The sequence below is a fragment of the Mesoplodon bidens genome (genome assembly GCF_964165515.1).
Source record: "Mesoplodon bidens genome assembly, chromosome: 5".
Taxonomy (NCBI): Eukaryota; Metazoa; Chordata; class Mammalia; order Artiodactyla; family Ziphiidae; genus Mesoplodon; species Mesoplodon bidens.
The window spans coordinates 17,113,765-17,133,856 of NC_138161.1; the positions used below are offsets into that span (position 1 = coordinate 17,113,765).

General features: G+C 36.9%; 1 long non-coding RNA gene across 2 annotated transcripts in view; it reads left to right on the forward strand.

The window, feature by feature from the left end:
• The window catches only part of LOC308618013, a 63,809-nt gene that overhangs the window by 28,964 nt on the left and 14,753 nt on the right, over nucleotides 1–20,092 (forward strand). For both annotated transcript variants that reach the window (XR_014015948.1, XR_014015949.1), the window contains one exon: nucleotides 9,299–9,367. This is a non-coding gene — a long non-coding RNA (uncharacterized lncRNA). The remainder of the gene's footprint in view (nucleotides 1–9,298; nucleotides 9,368–20,092) is intronic.

Sequence of the window (20,092 nt, forward strand, 5' to 3'; positions counted from 1 at the left end):
GCATTTAGGTTGCTTTCATGACCTGGCTATTGTAAATAGTGCTGCAATGAACATTGGGGTGCATGTGTCTTTTTTTTTTTTTTTTTTTTTTGCGGTACGTAGGCCTCTCACTGTTGTGGCCTCTCCCATTGTGGAGCACAGGTTCTAGACGCGCAGCCTCAGTGACCATGGCTCACAGGCCCAGCCACTCTGCGGCATGTGGGATCTTCCCAGACTGGGGCACAAACCCGTGTGCCCTGCATCGGCAGGCGGACTCTCAACCACTGCGCCACCAGGGAAGCACAACATGTGTCTTTTTGAATTATGGTTTTCTCTGGGTATATGCCCAGTAGTGGGATAGCTGGATCATATGGTAATTATATTTTTAGTTTTTAAGGAACCCCCATACTGTACTCCATAGTGGCTGTATCAATTTACATTACCACCAACAGTTCAAGAGGGTTCCCTTTTCTCCACACACTCTCCAGCATTTGTTGTTTGTAGATTTTCTGATGATGCCCATTCTAACTGGTGTGAGGATCCCTCATTGTAGACTTGATTTACATTTTTCTAATAATTAGTGATGTTGAGCAGATTTTCATGTGCTTCCTGGCTATCTGTGTGTCTTCTTTGGAGAAATGTCTATTTAGGTCTCCTGCCCATTTTTGGATTGGGTTGTTTGTTTCTTTAATATTGAGCTGCATGAGCTGTTTATATATTTTGGAGATTAATCCTTTGTCCGTTGATTTGTTTGCAAATGTTTTCTCCCATACTGAGGGTTGTCTTTTCATCTTGTTTATGGTTTTCCTTGCTGTGCAAAAGCTTTGAAGTTTCATTAGGTCCCATTTCTTTATTTTTGTTTTTATTTCCATTACTCTAGGAGGTGGATCAAAAAATATCTTGCTGTGACATATGTCAAAGAGTGTTCTTCCTATGTTTTCCTATAAGGGTTTTATAGTGTCTGGTCTTACATTTAGGTCTTGAATCCATTTTGAGTTTATTTTTGTGTATGGTGTTAGGAAGTGTTCTGATTTCATTCTTATACATGTAGCTGTCCAGTTTTCCCAGCTCCACTTATTGAAGAGCTCCACTTATTCTTTTCTCCATTGTATACACTTGTCCCCTTTATCAAAAACAAGGTGACCATATGTGTGTGGGTTTATCTCTGGGCTTTCTATCTTGTTCCATTGATCTATGTTTCTGTTTTTGTGCCAGTACAATATTGGCTTGATTACTGTAGCTTTGTAGTATAGTCTGAAGTCAGGGAGTCTGCTTCCTCCAGCTCTGTTTTTTTCCTTCAAGACTGCGTTGGCTATTCGGGGTCTTTTGTGTCTCCATACAAACTTTAAGATGATTTGTTCTAGTTCCGTAAAAAATGCCACATTGATGTGATAGGGATTGCATTGAATCTGTTGATTGCTTTGGGTAGTATAGCCATTTTCACAATATTGATTCTTCCAATCCAAGAACATGGTATATCTCACTGTCTGTTGGTATCAACTTTAATTTCTTTCATCAGTGTCTTATAGTTTTCTGCATACAGGTCTTTTGTCTCCCTAGATAGGTTTATTCCTAGGTATTTTATTCTTTGTGTTGCAATTGTAAATGGGAGTCTTTCCATAATTTCCTTTTCAGATTTTTCATCATTAGTGTATAGGAATGCAAGAGATTTGTGTGCATTAATTTTGTATCCTTCAACTTTACGAAATTCATTGGTTAGCTGTAGTATTTTTCTGGTGGCATTTTTAAGATTCTCTATGTATAGTATCATGTCATCTGCAAACAGTGACAGTTCTACTTCTTCTTTTCCAATTTGTATTCCTTTTTCTTCTCTGACTGCCGTGGCTAGCACTTCCAAAACTACGTTGAATAATAGTGGTGAGAGTGGATATCCTTGTCTCATTCCTGATCTTAGAGGAAATGCTTTCAGTTTTTCACCTTTGAGAATGATGTTTGCTGTGGGTTTGTCGTATATGGTCTTTATTATGTTGAGGTAGATTCCCTCTATGCCCACTTTCTGGAGAGTTTTTATCATAAATCGGTGTTGAATTTTGTGAAAAGCTTTTTCTGCATCTACTGAGATGATCATATGGCTTTTATTCTTCAATGTGTTAATATGGTGTATCACATTGATTGATTTGCATATATTGAAGAATCCTTGCATCCCTGGGATAAATCTATCTTGATCATGGTGTATGATCCTTTAACGTGTTTTTGGATTCTGTTTGCTCATATTTTGTTGAGGATTTTTGCATCTATAGTCATCAGTGATATTGTTCTGTAATTTTCTTTTTTTGTAGTATCTTTGTCTGGTTTTGGTATCAGGGTGATGGTGGCCTCATATAATGTATTTGGGAGTGTTCCTTCCTCTGAAACTTTTTGGAAGAGTTTGAGAAGAATGGGTGTTAATGCTTCTCTAAATGTTTGAGAGAAGTCACCTGTGAAGCCATCTGGTCTTGGACTTTTTTTTTTGTTGGAAGATTTTCAATCGCAGTTTCAATTTCATTACTTGTGATTGGTCTATTGATATTTTCCTTTTCTTCCTAGTTCACTCTTAGAAGGTTATACCTTTCTAAGAATTTGTCAATTTCTTCCAGGTTGTCCATTTTATTGGCATAGAGTTGCTTGTAGGTGTCTCTTAGGACGCTGTGCATTTCTGCAGTGTCTGTCATAACTTCTTTTTCATTTCTTATTTTATTGATTTGAGTCTTGTCCCTCTTTTTCTTGGTGCACCTGGCTAATGGTTTATCAATTTTGTTTATCTTCTCCAAGAACCAGCTTTTCATTTTATTGATGCTTGCTATTGTTTTCTTTGTTTCTATTTCATTTATTTTTGCTCTGATCTTTATGATTTCTTTCCTTCTGCTAACTTTGGGTTTTGTTTTTTCTTCTTTCTCTAGTTCCTTTAGTTGTAAGGTTAGATTGTTTATTTGAGATTTTTCTTATTTCTTGAGGTAGGCTTGTATAGCTATAAACTTGCCTCTTAGAAGTGCTTTTGCTGCATCCCATAGGTTTTGGATCATCATGCTTTCATCATCATTTGTCTCTAGATATTTGTTAATTTCCTCTTTGATTTCTTCAGTGATCTCTTGGTTATTTAGTAACGTATTGTTTAGCCTCCATGTGTTTGTGTTTTTTATGTTTTTTCCCCATCATTCATTTCTAATCTGATAGTGTTGTGGTCAGAAGTGATGCTTGATATGATTTCAATTTTCTTAAATTTACTGATGCTTGATTTGTGACTGAAGATGTGATCTATCTTCGAGAATGTTCTGTGTGCACTTGAGAAGAAAGTGTAATCTGCTGTTTTTGGAATGAATGTCTTATAATTATCAATTCAATCTATCTGGTCTGTTTTGTCATTTAAAGCTTCTGTTTCCTTACTTATTTTCATTTTGGATGATCTGTCCATTGGTGTAAGTGAGGAGTTAAAATACCCCACTATTATTTTGTTACTGTTGATTTCCTCTTTTATAGCTGTTAACAATTGCCTTATGTATTGAGGTGCTCCTATGTTGGGTGCATATATATTTATAATTGTTATATCTTCTTCTTGGATTCATCCCTTGATCATTATGTTCTGTCCTTTCTTGTCTATTGTAACATTCTTTATTTTGAAGTCTATTTTATCTGATATGAGTATAGCTACTCTAGCTTCCTTTTGTTTTCCGTTTGCATGGAATATCTTTTTCCATCCCCTAACTTTCAGTCTATATGTGTCTCTAGGTCTGAAGTGGGTCTCTTGTAGACAGCATATATATGGGTCTTGTTTATGTATCCATTCAGCAAGCCTGTGTGTTTTGGTTGGAACGTTTAATCCATTCATGTTTAAGGTAATTATCAATATGTATGTTTCTGTGACCATTTTCTTAATTGTTTTGGATATATTTTGTAGGTCTTTTTCTTCTTTTGTTTCCCACTTCGAGAAGTTCCTTTAGCCTTTGTTGTAGAGCTGGTTTGATGGTGCTGAATTCTCTTAGCTTTTGTTTGTCTGTAAAGCTTTTAATTTCTCTAGCAAATCTGAATGAGACCCTTGCCACGTAGAGTAATCTTGGTTGTAGGTTCTTCCCTTTCATCACTTTAAGTATATCATGCCACTCCCTTCTGGCTTGTAGAGTTTCTGCCGAGATATCAGCTGTTAACCTTATGGGAATTCCATTGTATGTTATTTTTTGTTTTTCCCTTTCAATAATTTTTCTTTGTCTTTAATCTTTGATAATTTGATTACTATATGTCTCGGCATGTTGCTCCTTGGGTTTATCTTCTACGGGACTTGCTGTGCTTCCTGGACTTGGGTGGCTCTTTCCTTTCCCATGTTAGGGAAATTTTCAACTATAATCTCTTCAAATATTTTCTCAGGTCCTTTCTGCCTCTCTTTTCCTTCTAGGACCCCTATAATGCGAATATTGTTGTGTTTAATATTGTCCCAGAGGTCTCTTAGGCTGTCTTCATTTCTTTTCATTCTTTTTTCTTTATTCTGTTCTGCAGCAGTGACTTCCACTATTCTGTCTTCCAGGTCAGTTATCCATTCTTCTGCCTCAGTTATTCTGCTATTGATTCCTTCTAGTGTAGTTTTCATTTCAGTTATTGTACTGTTCATCTCTGTTTGTTTGTTCTTTAATTCTTCTAGGTCTTTGTTAAACATTTCTTGCATCTTCTCTATGCTAAACATTTCTTGCCTCTTCTCTATTTTAAACATTTCTTGCATCTTCTCTATTTTTGCCTCTATTGTTTTTCCGAGGTCCTGGATCATCTTCACTATCATTATTCTGAATTCTTTTTCTGGAATGTTGCCTATCTCCACTTCACTTAGTTGTTTTTCTGGGGTTTTATCTTGTTCCTTCATCTGGTAATAGCCCTCTGCCATTTCATTTTCTTTGTCTTTCTGTGAATGTGGTTTTTGTTCCGCAGGCTGCAGGATTGTAGTTCTTCTTGCTTCTGCTGTCTGCCCTCTGGTGGATGAGGCTATCTAAGAGGCTTGATGGGAGGGACTGGTGGTGAGTAGAGCTGGGTGTTGCTCTGGTGGTCAGAGCTCAGTAAAACTTTAATCCACTTGATTATTGATGGTTGGGCCTGGTTTCCCTCCCAGTTGTGTGTTTGGCCTGAGGCAACCCAACACTGGAGCCTACCTGGGGTCTTTGGTGGGGTTAATGACAGACTCTGGGAGGGCTCACGCCAAGGAGTACTTCCCAGAACTTCTGCTGCCAGTGTCCTTGTCCCCAAGGTGAGCCACAGCACCACCCCCCGCCTCTGCAGGAGACCCTCCAACACTAGCAGGTAGGTCTGGTTCAGTCTTCCCTGGGGTCACTGCTCCTTCCCCTGGGTCCTGATGCACACACTACTTTGTGTGTGGCCTCCAAGAATGGAGTCCCTGTTTCCCCCAGTCCTGTCGAAATCCTGCAATCCATTCCCACTAGGCTTCAAAGTCTGATTCTCTAGGAATTCCTCCTTCCGTTGCTGGAACCCCAGATTGGGAAGCCTGACGTGGGGCTCAGAACCTTCACTCCAGTGGGTGGACTTCTGTGGTATAAGTGTTCTCCAGTCTGTGAGTCACCCACCCACCAGTTATGGGATTTGATTTTACTGTGATTGAACCCCTCCTACCATGTCATTATGGCTTCTCCTTTGTCTTTGGATGTGGCGTATCTTCTTTTGGTGAGTTCCAGTGTCTTCCTGCCAATGATTGTCCAGCAGCTAGTTGTGATTCTGGTGTTCTTGCAAGAGGGATTGAGAGCACGTCCTTCTACTCTGCCATCTTGGTTCTTCTCCTCCTCACTTTTCTTTTGAACAGTTCCCCAAATAATAGTAATAGCAAAAGTAATGGAGAAAGCAGATTACAGAGTTCTAGAATTTTGATGATAGGAATGTGAAAATTATTACATTGAAAATGTTTTCTTCTGGCAGATCAGGCCATTGTTGTATGTTGTGTGATCAGGCCATTGCTGTATACCCATTGAGTTCTGGGGCCCACTGAGTTTGAACCTTGGAGAAAAACAAACAAACAAACACAAGAAAGATAAACTAATTCCTCAAAAGGGAAGTTCTCTCTCTTTTGACATTAAGGGGGTAAAAGAGAGTGAGGTAAGAAATAAGGAATTTTAAAGAATCCTTCTCTGTCTAGAAATTTCAGGTTCCCAAATAGTCCATGAATTAATTAAATATTTACTGAACCATAAAAGAAAAGGTATGATATATTCCCTCAAGTAGTTTAAATTTTTTATGTCATTAAAAAAATAAAGTATAGTTGATTTACAATATTATATTAGTTTCATGTGTACACATAGTGATTTAATATTTTTATAGATTATAGTCCATTTAAAGTTTTTATAAATTATTGGCTTTATTCCCTGTACTGTGCAATATATCATTGTAGCTTTTGCTATTTGGGGTCTTTTGTAGTTCCATATAAATGTTAGAATTATTTGCTCTAGTTCTGTGAAAAATGTCATGAGTATTTCAATTGAGATTGCACTAAATCTAGATTACTTTGGGCAGTATGGATATTTTAATAATATTAATTCTTCCAATTCATGTACACGGGATATCTTTCTATTTCTTTATATTATCTTCAATTTCCATGATCAATGTTTTGCAGTTTTCTGAGCATAGGTCTTTCACGTCCTTGGTTAAGTTCATTCCTAGATATTTTATTTTATTTTTTTGATGTGATTTTAAATGGGATTGTTTTCTTGCTTTCTATTTCTGATGGTTCCTGTTTAGTTTGTGGAAAAGCAAAACATTTCTGTATACTAATCTTGTGACCTGAAATTTTACTGAATTCATTTATTTGTTCTAATCGTTTCTTTGGCAGAGACTTTAGATATACTATATATAGTATCATGTCATCTGTAAATAGTGACAGTTTTACTTCTTCCCTTCCAATTTGGATTCTTTTATTTCTTTTTCTTGTTTGATTGCTGTGTCTAGGACTTCCAAAACTGTGTTAAATAGAAGTGACAAGAGAGGGCATTTTTGTCTTGTTCCTGATTTTAGAGAAAAAGCTTTCAGCTTTTCATCATTGAGTATGATGTTATCTTTGGGTTTGACACATATGACCTTTATTTGTTGAGATATATTTCCTGTACACCAACTTTGATAAGAGTTTTTATCATGAATGGGTATTGAATTTTGTCAAATCCTTTTTCTGTGTTTATTGAGATGATCATGTGATTTTTATACTTCATTTTGTTGATGTGGTGTATCATATTGATTGATTTGCAGATATTGAACTATGCTTGCATCCCTGGAATAAATCCCACTTGATCTTGGTGTATGATCTTTCTAATATATTGTTGGATTCAGTTTGCTAATATTTTGTTGAGGATTTTTGCATTTATATTCATCAGAGATATTGGCCTCTAATATTCTTCTTTTTATAGAATCTTTGTTTTGTTTTGATATCAGCATAATGATGGCCTTGTGGGATGATTTGGGGAATTTATTCATCCTAATTTATTAATTTCTTCTAGCTTGCCCAATATGTTCATATATAACTGTTTGTAGTATTATGATTTTTTGTATCTCTGTGATATTGATTATTGCAATTTCTTTGGTTTATTTTCTTATTTTGTTTATTTGTGTCCTCTCTATTTTTTCCTGGTGAACCTGGCTAAAGACATCAATTCTGTTTATCTTTTCAAAAAGCCAGCTCTTGGTTTCATTGATTATTTTCTGTTATTTTTTTGGTCTCTATTTTATTTATTTCCTCTCTGATCTTTATTATTTTCTTCCTTCTGCTGACTTTGGATTTTGTTCTTCTTTTTCTAACTCCTTTAGATGGTATGTTAGATTGTTTGTTTGAGATTTTTCTTGTTTCTTGATGTAGACCTTTATTGTTATAAACTTCCCTCTGAGAACTGCTTTTACTGAGTCCCACGGATTTTGGAAGTTATGTTTTTACTTTCATTTGTCTTGAGGTATTTTCTGATTTCCTTTTTGATTTCATCATTGATCCATTGGTTTTCTTCAGTAGCATATTGTTTAATATCCATGTGTTTGTGTTTTCCCCATTTTTCTTCCTGAAATTGATTTCTAGTTTCATTCCTTTACGGTCAGAAAAGATGCTTAATATAATTTCTATCCTCTTAAATTTGTTGAGACTTGTTTTGTGGCCTGGGAAGTGATCTACCCTGGAGAACTTTCTGTACGGACTTGAAAGGAATGTGTATTCTGCTGTTTTTGGATGGAATGTCCCATAGTTATCTGTTAAGTCCAACTGGTCTAATATGTCATTTAAGGCCACTGTTTCTTTATTGATTTTCTTTCTCAATAATCAGTCCACTGATGTAAGTGGGGTGTTAAAGTCCCCTACTAATATTGCATTACAGTCAACTTTTCCCTCAATTTCTACCTTTATATCTGTTAATGTTTGCTTTGTATATTTAGGTGCTCTTTTATTAGATGCATATATATTAACGAGTACTATATCCTCTTCTTGTATTTATCCTTTATCATTATATAATGCCCTTCTTTGTTATATATTTCTTCTCTTGTTACAGATTCCATTTTAAAGTTCATTTTGTCTGGTGTGAGTATTGCTAGCCCAGTTTTCTTTTCATTTACATTTTCATGGAATACCATTTTATATCCCTTGACTTTCAGTTTGTGTGTGTTTTTATCTCTCAAGTGAGTCTCTTGTAAGTAGCATATAGATGGTTCTCTTTTTTTTTTATCCAATCAGCCACCCTATGCCTTTTCATTGGAGCATTTAGTGCACTGACTTTTTTATTGAATTATAGTTGATGTGCAATAAGTTACAGGGTACAATATAATGATTCATAATTTTTAAAGGTTATATTCCATTTATTGTTGTTATAAAATATTGGCTATATTCCCCATGTTGTAAAATACTTCTTTGTAGCTTATTTTGTATCTAACAGTGTGCACCTCTTAAACTGCTACACTTATATTACCCCTCCCTCTTCCCTCTCCCCACTGGAAACTACTAACTTGTTCTCAATATCTGTGAGTCTGTTTCTTTTTGTTATATTCACTAGTTTGTTGTATTTTTTAGATTCCACATATGTGTTATCATACAGTATTTTTCTTTCTCTGTCTGACTTATTTCACTTAGCATAATGCCTTCCAAGTCCATCCATGTTGCTGCAAATGGCAAAATTTCATTTTTTATGGCTAAGTAGTATTCCATTGTATGTATGTATATATATATATATATATATATATATATACCACATCTTCTTTATGAATTCATCTGTTGATGGACACTTAGGTTGATTCCATATCTGAGCAATCTTAAATAATGCTGCTATGAACATTGGGATGCATGTATTTTTCAAATTTGTGTTTTTGTTTGTTTCAGATGTATACACAGGAGCGGAATTACTGGGTTATTCATATGGAGTCCATTGACATTTAAAGTGATTCATAGGTATGTACTTATGCTATTTTCTTACTTGTTTTCTGGTTGTTTTTGTAGCTCTTCTCAGTTCCTTTTTTCTTCTTTGTCTCTTCCCCTGTTTGATGATTTTCTTTTGCAATATGATTGTATTGCTTTCTCTTTTGTTTTTGTGTATCTGTTGTAGGTTTTTGATTTGTGGTTACTGTGGGGTTCATATATGTTGATTTATAATTATATATACTTATTTTAGACTGATAGTCATTTAAGTTCAAACATGTTCTAAAAGATCTACATTTTTTAGTCACCCCCCACATTTTGTGTTTTTGATGTCATATTTCACACCTTCATGTTTATCCCTTAACTGTTTATTCTAGTATAGTTGATTTTTGCAATTTTTGCTTTTACTAATGGAATTTTTTTTTCTATCCTATAAATTTTTATTTCTTGTAACTTTTTCTCTTCTATTAGGGAAGAACCTTTAACATTTCTTTTGGGGTCAGTTTAGTATCAATGAACTCTTTTAGTTTTTGCTTGTCTGAGGAGTTCTTTATTGTCTCTCAATTCTGAATGATAACCTAGCTGGGTAGAGTATCCCAGGTTGTAGGTTTTTCCCTTTCAGCCCTTTAAGTATATCATGCTACTCCCTTCTGGCCTGCAAAGTGTCTGCAGAAAAATCAGTTGATAGCCTTATGGTTGTTCCCATGTTACTCTTTGTTTTTCTCTTTCTGCCTTTAGAATTCTCTATTTTTAATTTATTATTATATATCTTGGTGTTGGTCTGTTTGGGTTTATCTTGTTTTTGACTCTCTGTACTTTCTGTATCTGGATGTACATCTTTCTTCTTCAGGCTTGGGAAGTTTTCAGCCATAATTTAATCAAATATATTTTTGGCCCCTTTCTCTCTCTCTTCTTCTGAGATCACAATCATGTAAATATTAGTATGTTTGATATTGCCTCAGAGGTCCCTTAAACTATCCTCATTAAAAAAAACAAAAACAAAAAACTGTTTTTCTTTTGATGCTCTGATTTGTTGATTTCCACTATTCTATCTTCCAGACTGCTTATGCATTTTTCTATATCACCTAGTCAGCTGTTAATTTCTTCTGGAGTATTATTCATTTCAGTTATTGTGTTCTTTAGTTCTGTTTCTTTTTTTGTATTTTCTAGTTCCTTGTTAAAGTTCTCACTGTGTTCATTTATTCTTTTCCAGAGTTCAGTTAGCATTTTTATTACTGCTGCTTTGAACTCTTTGTTTAGTAACTTATTTCTCTGTTTTGTTAGGTTTTTTTCAGGTTTATTTTTTCTCATTCTCTTGTTTGAAACATTCTTCTATCTTCTCATTTGTTTAAATTTCTTTGTCTCTATGAAATTAGGTGAAAGAGTTACCTGTCCTGGTCTTGAAGGGGTGTACTTTAAGGGGGCATCCCTATGCAGTCTGTATGTGGCCAGTGACTTTGGTGGGAGAGCAGGATCTTAAGTGAGCATGGGTCATGTCTTATCCCTGGGTGTGCTGACAACTGCCATCTTGATATGAGGTAGGGCTAAAACCAGATCCAGGTGTGAACTGAGGCTTATCCTGTGCTCAGTGACTGTCACTGCCTTATGAGGTGGCTGGGGCCCAAAGGGTTGGAGCAAAGGTCCTGAGGTTTGGGCTCAAGCAGGTTTAATTTCCTCTATGTTTATGTGTACCCTCTTTGGGAATGGCAGCATCCAGCCTAGTGGAAAGCAATGCTGGAGCAAGAGAGGCTGGAGCAGGCATCTGGTGTAAGCTGGGTTGCAGGTTGGTGTGGTCCCAGCGAGCCAGTCAGAGCTTCAGGCAGTTTTCAATCTGCTTCCTTCATGCTTTTCCTGGGAGTGAGCAAGCATGTACATACACTCTTGCATGTATGAGCAGAGTCTCACTTTCTTATAGTTGTTTTCAAACCAGCTAAGTGGGCTCCCTTTCCCAGCATTGAACCCCATGACTGTGGTGCCCAATATGTGGCTTGAACCCTTCACTCCCCAGGGAGGATCTCTGAGCCTGTGATAGACACACACCACTTCCATGGATGTGGGTCTCAATCTGATTGTTTCTCTACCCTTCTTACTTGACTCCACGTGGATCTTTCTTTACAACCTTGGTTGTAGAAGAGCTCTCCTGCCAGTCTTGTTTCTATTGAGAGTTGCTCCACATGTAGATGTATTTTTGATGAGTTTTGGAGGAGGTGAGCTCACCATCTTTCCACTCTGCTATCTTGATCTTTCTCCTCCTTCAAACAGTTTAGAAACATCACTTCACAATATAGGACAATATATAATGAAGCATAAATGTGTGGGATTCATTGTAAATATATGGTGAATTCTCTGTGGAAATGAGAGGAGGAACAAATTGTTATTTATTGTAAAAATAATGTTGAACAGGAAACCACCCCAAAACTTAGTAGCTCAAAACAAAAATTATTAGTTCTCAGAAATTTACAGTTTGGCTGGGTATCTTTTAATCTAGGCCAAATACATCTGCCCTTGGCTGGGCTTATACAAATGGTGGGCCAGCTGATTGAGGATGGCCTCAGCCAGAAAAACATAGCTCTATTCCATGTGTTCTCTCAACCTCTAGCCTCCTTTCTGAGCTTGTTCTGAAAGGAATTTCTCTATTTCAGCCGTTATCAAACTTTTTGGTCTCAGGAACTCTTCATATTCTTAAAATGATTGAAGATACCAAAGACCTTTGATTTAGGTTGGTTATAGCTATCAATATTTACTGTATTATAAATTAAAATGGAGAAATTAAAAATCTTTATTACTACATTAAAATAACAGTAATAAACAAAAGTAATAAAAAGCAATAATACAAATTTTTAACACAACTGACATATATTTGTGAAAATAACTATATTATTCAAAATAGAACATTGAGAAAGTGGCATTATTTTACATTTTTTCACAAATATTTTTATTGTCTGGATTAATAGAAGTTAAACTCTCTTATATACATCTGCATTGAATCTATTATGATATGACTCTATGCAGATCTTTAGATGGAAGAGGGAGGAAATTGTAGACTCTCTAAAAGGGTCTTGGGGACCCCTAGGATTCCTTGGGCCATACTTGGAGAACTGCTCTCTTCAAGTTTTCCATAGAATTTATCATGGCAATCTTTGGGAAAAGAGTTAAAAATGCAAAAATAACATATAACAAATTGTGATTTTTCCCCCCAAACTGGCTATACATGGTGAATGTTTAAAAAAAAAAAAAAAAAAAAAAAAGGTTTCCTCTAATTTGTTGCAACAAGAACAAAAAAAAAATCTATGATTTTTGGGCCAGTGCCCCAAATCACTTAGTCATCATGCCAAAAATGCAACAAATAAGAATTTTAATCATGGGAAAAAGTTTCAAAGGATCTGACTAAATGCCTAGGTTGAATTTGATAAAACTGTGATCTTAACTCCCATATACCATGCTTTATTGAAGGGATATTTTTTTCACCACTCAAAAAATTCTAGCCAATTTCATTGAGATTCTTCATGTTCCAGAAACTTCCTTAAAGCTGACCTTTCATTCTCTGGTGAGCTGAGCAAGAATTTCTCAGAAATCAAAGGCCTGACTGCTCAGTCAGATTGGGAGTGGCATTTCCTAACATTTTGATTGGAAAAGAAAACTTGAGTTCTAACAAATTCATTTCAGAAAGAATGAGCTGAAGTTTCTTTGCCTAATGCCATTTACAAAGCTCATTACAAATTCTTAAGCTAATGCAGTTGATGAAGAAAGTGAATTATTATTTCTGGTTGTAAAATTCCATTACAGTATCCGTATCTTTCTGTTCCACTTCAAAAAGTAGATTCTGATATTAGTATGCAGCCCAACCCTTATTTTAAGTTACGAATTATAGAATAAATGAATTTAAATAACAAGTATCTTAAAATCCAATTTTAGAGCACAGAAAATTTTAAAATTAGAAAAGCACACAGAAGGAAAGATAATCACATAAAATCTTACACAAAAGCTACCCCTGTTACCAGTTGATTTTTTTCCCCAATATTATTTAATTTTTCCTGGCATCATTAATACCAAGTTATTTTATATTAATTTTACACCTTTCCTTTTTACTTAAAATACATGATGGACTTTTTTCCGTTTCCTCTGTGATTAACCACAGAGAGAGTTAAAAAAAAACCAAAACAAACAAACAAAAAAACATACAGCCTACTTACTAAGAGGAGTTCTATCTTTATATGTAAACAATGACTTGTAAAAGGCATTAAAAGTGACCTCAGAGGGAGAGAGATGAACAGTCCCTAGGAAGCCTTAGATCCTCCCAGGCAGCGATGGCTGTGCATTTCCTTCCTATTACCCTTGAGCGGGACGTGTGGTTTGTGCAGCCCTCCAGGTTGACCCCTCCTGGGAGAATAATTCTGTCATTTCCATTAGGAAGATGATTTATTGAGGGCAGTTCCTTTTTAGGATTGGACAGGAAAATCATCCTTGCAACCTGATGATGCTTATTTCCTCTGCAAAGCCCTTCAATGACGAGGTCGTAGAAATTACGTTGGCCTTAAACGGAATCACAGGCACCTCTCTAATTCCTTCTGTAATCTTATCTGGTAACACAAAGGTAACTGCTGTGTCCTCGTGGTTTGGGGTGGATGTAAAGCAGGGAATGTAGCTCCCAGATTTCTCACAAGAGAGCATCCAACCCAGTAACAGATATGCCCTTAGGCCATGCCGGAGAAGCCAGATGCTGGACGATGGGTATTACAATTGCTCATGCCCTTGTAAAAGTGAATATGATTGCAGCTGGAAAATAATTTTCTACCAAGGTACATGGCAAGACATTTTGCTTCCATCTACTTATATCTCTGCCTACTCCCTTTATTTCTCATTGGACCTCAGGGAACTGAATGATTCAGTCCTTGTTTTTCAAAAACTGTTCCTTTAGGTACAGTTAAGGGATGCCCCTCTGCATCTCAGTAGAGGGCAGTTTCCTCAAGCCTACAGTAGTACATCATTGCTAAGCTCCCCTCACTTCTCAGATGTGGTTGTTCACACCTTGTCCCGGAGAAAAGTAAACTTGTAGTCAGGTTACATGATTACACTGGTTACACGGCAGCTTGCATTGTGCTAAACTGGTCATTCACACAGATACTTGCCTTAAAAAATAAAAGTGAATGCAATGGTGGTTGTGAGGAGTGAGTGCCGCAGGAAGAGTAAAGAGATCTGGGTCCTGGTCTTGGATTTGTCACTAAATAGCTATGTGATGTTAAGCAGGTCACTTTAGTTCAATTCTGCATCTGCAATGAGGCGTTTTGAACAGTATGACCTAAAAATTTTAGATACAGGAGAATTTTCCTATAATATCTTTAAAGCCCTGATAAAAATATATTTCAAGGCTGAGAGTTTGAAGTTAAAGAAATGGTGCTATATATTAAATAATATTAACACAAATAGTTTAACTTATTCACAATATCAACTTTATAGGTTGTCACCAGTCTATGAGAGTCAGACTAAATCATCTTTTATCTTAGGAAAATTCAACAGGGCATGATATTTGAGAGTGAGAACTGATTTCTGACCCTGCATTGGCTTCTCCCTTCCTGTCCGACTTTGGGTGAATAACCTTCACTTTCTGATTCTCAGTTTTCTCATGAGCAAGATGAGTGGGGTGGGCTAGATCAGCGTTTGCCAAAAAAGGACCAGTAGTTGAATAAGTTTGGGGAAAGATAAGCAGGGGTCTATACTGCAGCAAGTCTTGAACTCTTTCCACAGGGCCATTTAACACTTATTTACTGGGAGCCCTTTCCCAGAGTGACAGTCGGAACATTGAAGAACAGGTCAGCCTGTCACTGACCCATCAGAATGAATTCTGACAGCTCTGAATCCACTCTGGAGGCCCCCAATGGAATCTGCCATTTGTTGCTGGGTCCTGGGGAGGCCTAGAGAGAAGCTGGATTACCAGGGAGAGTGGGCCCTGGTCCAATGGCTGTTTATTAGTCTTTATGGAATTATGTCAGTGTTTTCACAACTGACATGGCACCATAGTAAGTACACACTATCACATTTGCACTGTTCTAGGGTGAAGTGGTCTCTCTAACTTTGTCTCTCAAAACATGATGGCTGGACAAGCAGCAGCAGTGGTCCCTGGGAGCTGCTTAAAAAGGCAAATTCCTGGGTTCCACTTGAGATCTCCCAGATCCAAATCTGAATTTTGACACGATCCCCAGGATATCAGTGTGCACCTTACAATTTTGGAAGTGATGGTATACAAAATAGGCCTCAATTACTTACAATGCACAGGGATTTTGGCTGGTGCCCACAGGCAATCACCAAAAAGTGCAGGTTTTAACTGAGAAGAAAAAGACAAGTAGTTTCTACTGAATCTGAGAGCTCCTTCTCCTGCTGGATGCCAGGTAATGAGCGCAAGCCTATTTTTTACTTTCCTCTGCTGTCCCTGGTGACTGTGTACCATTGGCTGCTCCTCTGTTTCCCTGTGGTTATTATTAATGAGGCAAGTACTCCTGAGTCTTTCCTTCTCATAATTAGATGGGTTCTAGGTGGGTTCTTGATGGGCTCAAGGCTCTATCTTCTCAAATTCTAAGTCTAGGAACCAACTCTCCTTAGCTGGCTTTGGGAAGATGGCCAAGCCATTTAACTCTCACAGATTTTAGTCCTCTCAATTATAAAATGGCCTCAAAGGCCTTTTCCTCTCAGGCAGGGATGGCTATGTCATTTTCAGGACACACTTGAAAGTGAAAATGCAGGATTCCTCATTCAAAAAAGAAAATTTATAAAGTTCAGTTGAAAGAGTAAAATACACAGCTTTTTCCTTAAAAAATAATCGGTTACTTATAAAATGAAATAGGAGTATTAGTGATAAATGTATAACATCATAAACTTGCAAATACAAAATACAGTATTTCTATGCCAGAATAAAATAATAATACTACATCTTTTCCATCAAATGTGATGATCTTTAAATTTCCCTTCTGAAGCCTGCAGATACCTGCTTTGCAATGTTGCAGCAGTTTTCAAAACCAGAGGCTCTAAACTATGACAAATCTAATAGCTCACTGATATGTCTTATTGCAATGTCCACTTTGACTTTGTAATAATTTACTGACAAAGTTTATTGCTTGTGTACTGGAAGTTTCTGTCCCTGTGCTAGTCCAGGGAGTTAATAGCTGTGCAGATGCTATGAGGATGAGCTCCAAGCAAGGTCAGACCAGCTGCTTTCCCACTGAGGGTCCTTCCCCCATGGGAGGCCCTCCTTTCCTCCAGGGCTGCAACCACTGCTGTCACTGCTGCTATTGCTGTCACTGTCAATGTCAATGTGGGTCCCTATCTTACCACAGCTGCTTCTGGAGGTTCTGAGGAGCCCAGAGCTACCCCAGGTGTGCACAATGATTAGCCAGGCCAGAGACTCCACGCAGCCCACCTCCAGCAATGACGGGCTGAGCTCACCTCCTAAGCCCGCACGTGTTGGCTGCCTCCCAGTGGGTTGTATCTCCTCTGCTCATGCACGTGCTTCATGGTCCCAGTGAGTTCAGCTTACACAACTCAGGTTCAAAGTTTGGATTATTAATAATTTCAAGAAGGCAAAGCAGTACATTAAACCAAGTGCTGGGCCTCTTCTGAGAGTGAGACCCCGTGTAACTAAACAGGTGTAACACCCATGAAGGCTGTCATGCTGGAAGGTGTGATGGAAATTATGCTTCCAAACTGGATCTGTATCATTATTATTTTTTTTTTATTTTTTTTTTTTGCGGTATGTGGGCCTCTCATCGCCGTGGTCTCTCCCGTTGCGAAGCACAGGCTCCGGACGCGCAGGCTCAGCAGCCATGGCTCACGGGCCCAGCCGCTCCGCGGCACGCGGGATCCTCCCGGACCGGGGCACGAACCCGCGCCCCCTGCATCGGCAGGCGGACCCCCAACCACTGCGCCACCAGGGAAGCCCTCATTATTTTTTTAAACATCTTTATTGGAGTATAATTGTTTTACAATAGTGTGTTAGTTTCTGCTGTATAACAAAGTGAATCAGTTATACTTATACATATATCCCCATATCTCCTCCCTCTTGTGTCTCCCTCCCACCTTCCCTATCCCACCCCAAAGGGAATCCTCTGTATCATTATTGAGTCAAATAGCCTTTCATTTTTAATTATTTTTGGGGGGACGTGCTGCACCGCATGACACGTGGGATCTTAGTCCCCCCCCAGGGATCGAATCCGTGACCTTTTCAGTGGAAGAGCAGAGTCTTAACTGCTAGACCGCCAGGGAAGTCCCTCACTCTTTATTAATGTACCATGTTTATAACCTTTCTTATGGAGCTATTGATATTCATAATGATGGATTCAAATGAAACATTTAAGAAATTGCTTTTGCTATTAGAAATTTATTCTAAAGGAAAATTAATAAAATTAATTAAATTTTAATTAACAAAATTAAAAATCCATGATCTGAAGTATATATTAATTTATTGATTAGGCAGATACTTTTCTGTAGGAGGTTAAAAACACTTAACATATTTAAACTCAGGCTAATTTTCTTTTGGAATCTGGAAGTCTGAACCAGGCCTTTAATGAATAGTGAATGAATGAATAAAAATCTTCTTGAGGAAAATGTGGAGAAAACCTAAGTTCAAGGAAGTTAGAAATTGGGTCAGATGTTCTAGAATGGTGGTTTTCAAACTATATTTTGCACTGAGAATCACTTTGGGAGCTCAAGAAAAAGTCAAATACTCATATCTCTCCTCCCCAGAGAATTCTTATGGAACAGGTCTGGGGTGAGACCCTGGGATTTGTATATTTAATAAGGATGTCAGGTGATTCTGACTCAGTTGGTCCGTGTACCAGCAAATTGAGTGTTTTAAGTCAGCATAGGGGTTCTGAATTTTATCCCCTAGCAAAACCAGACCAAGAAATTAATGGGATTGGGCAGACCATGATGGATAGGGCAAGAATTTTCCTGCCTGGCTCTGAACTAAAAGAGTACCTATCCCTTTAGTTATTTTTATCTCCAGATTCTTTCACTTTTATCTAGGAGCTTGAATTCATCTAGAAAAGGTATCTGGGAAGTGGGCTATGCTTTTGAAAGACATATGCTTAAATCGGGTAATTGTGTGAGAAGGAGGTGAAAGGAAAGAAGAATGAGGAGAAGAAAGGAGGAGAAATGAAACTCAAAGATTGGAAGAAAACATTAATTCCATTATGTATATTTATTGTATGTCTGTTTTGTTATACGGACTATATTAGACCCTGGGGAATTATAAATTGAAAAGACCCAGTTCTTAGAAGAAGGTGTCCATGTTATTTTCCTTCCCAGCAATTCTGTCTACTCACCCCCATTCCCATCTTACTGTCCTTCTCCTTCCCCATCTTAAGAGAATCAAGATTAATGAAGGAGAGAGGAAGAAGATGAAACAAGGGCAATGGAAAATTCTGTACAAGTTGTTCTTGCCTGTTGTTGTGTCTCATCCAAGTTCAAACATTTTTGTATTTCCATTTTTATTTTGAGCTACCAGGAAAGAGGTGAATTTTTACATCTCTGCCTTCATCTGGACTCTATTTAGTTGCTACAAATTGATATTTTCTGATTTGAATAAAGCACATATAACTATTATCATCTTATAAGTGCAAAATTTTAGTTTGAACTTCCTATTTAGTTGATGGTTTCTAGACAGTTAAATATGTTTAATTTTCTGAGCTTTTCTTTCTGTTGAAATGGTTTGTAACATGGATAACTATTTTAGTGGACTCTAGTGGCCAAAAAAAAAAAAAAAAGATTAAGGAATGAAGTATTGCTGTTTGTATAATAGGATGACTTTTCTTGAACATTTTGAGAACTTTAGATTTCACTGAGTTTCCATTTCTGGTGAGATATCTGTACACTAATATCTGAGTTTTCAGGCAAGCCACAGCTTAACTCTATTGCCATATTTATCTAAAATTGATTTTTCAACTATTTATAATTAAAAGCTAATTTAAGAAATAATACTTGAAATAAGTTTCATTTAGTGGGTTATATATATATGCCTTTACTATAAAAAACTTTATAAAATTGCCATTTGATCTAGACTAAAATTTATAGGTCAACATGGTACTCTATTTAAAGGGCTTTTAGGACAAATATTTACCATATTTGTGAAATTTCTTTATAATAAGGTACACAACTACCTTATGAAGGACTCATCTGAGACTCCTGAATATGTGTACATATATATTTTAAGGTGGGATCTGGAGAGATTGAAATGGGTCTGTTGAACCACAAGATCTCATTGTTGGTGATGTTTATCTTCATGGCTCCAACTTCTAGCACGACACCCCAAGATGTTTATTAAATAAACTTTTATGTCCCTTTGATTTAATATTGAGTATATTTTTAATTTGATACTAAAATTGGGCTAAGAGGCAGTTCCAGGCCTCCCAGCAAAAGGCTAGATGTTGCCAAAGTTCCTCAGAGCACTGCCAGAGTGTTAACATTGTGTTCACAGCTCATCCAGTGTGTTTGCAGAAAGGCAAAGATATAGAGCTTTGAGGAAATTATCTGGGTAATTCATGGAAAAACAACAACGAGGAACAATGATATTGAGGAAAAGAAAGATTAGGACCTGAATTAACTAGTCTATGTGTAATTTATTTAATTTAGTGATTATCAATTTTATTCTTCATAATTATAATAAATTATTTGTATAATCACTTAAAATGATTTTTTTACACGTTTTATCTATTCACAGCTAGATACAAAGTCTTCAACATCACAGATCTTATCAATTTGGTTAAACCC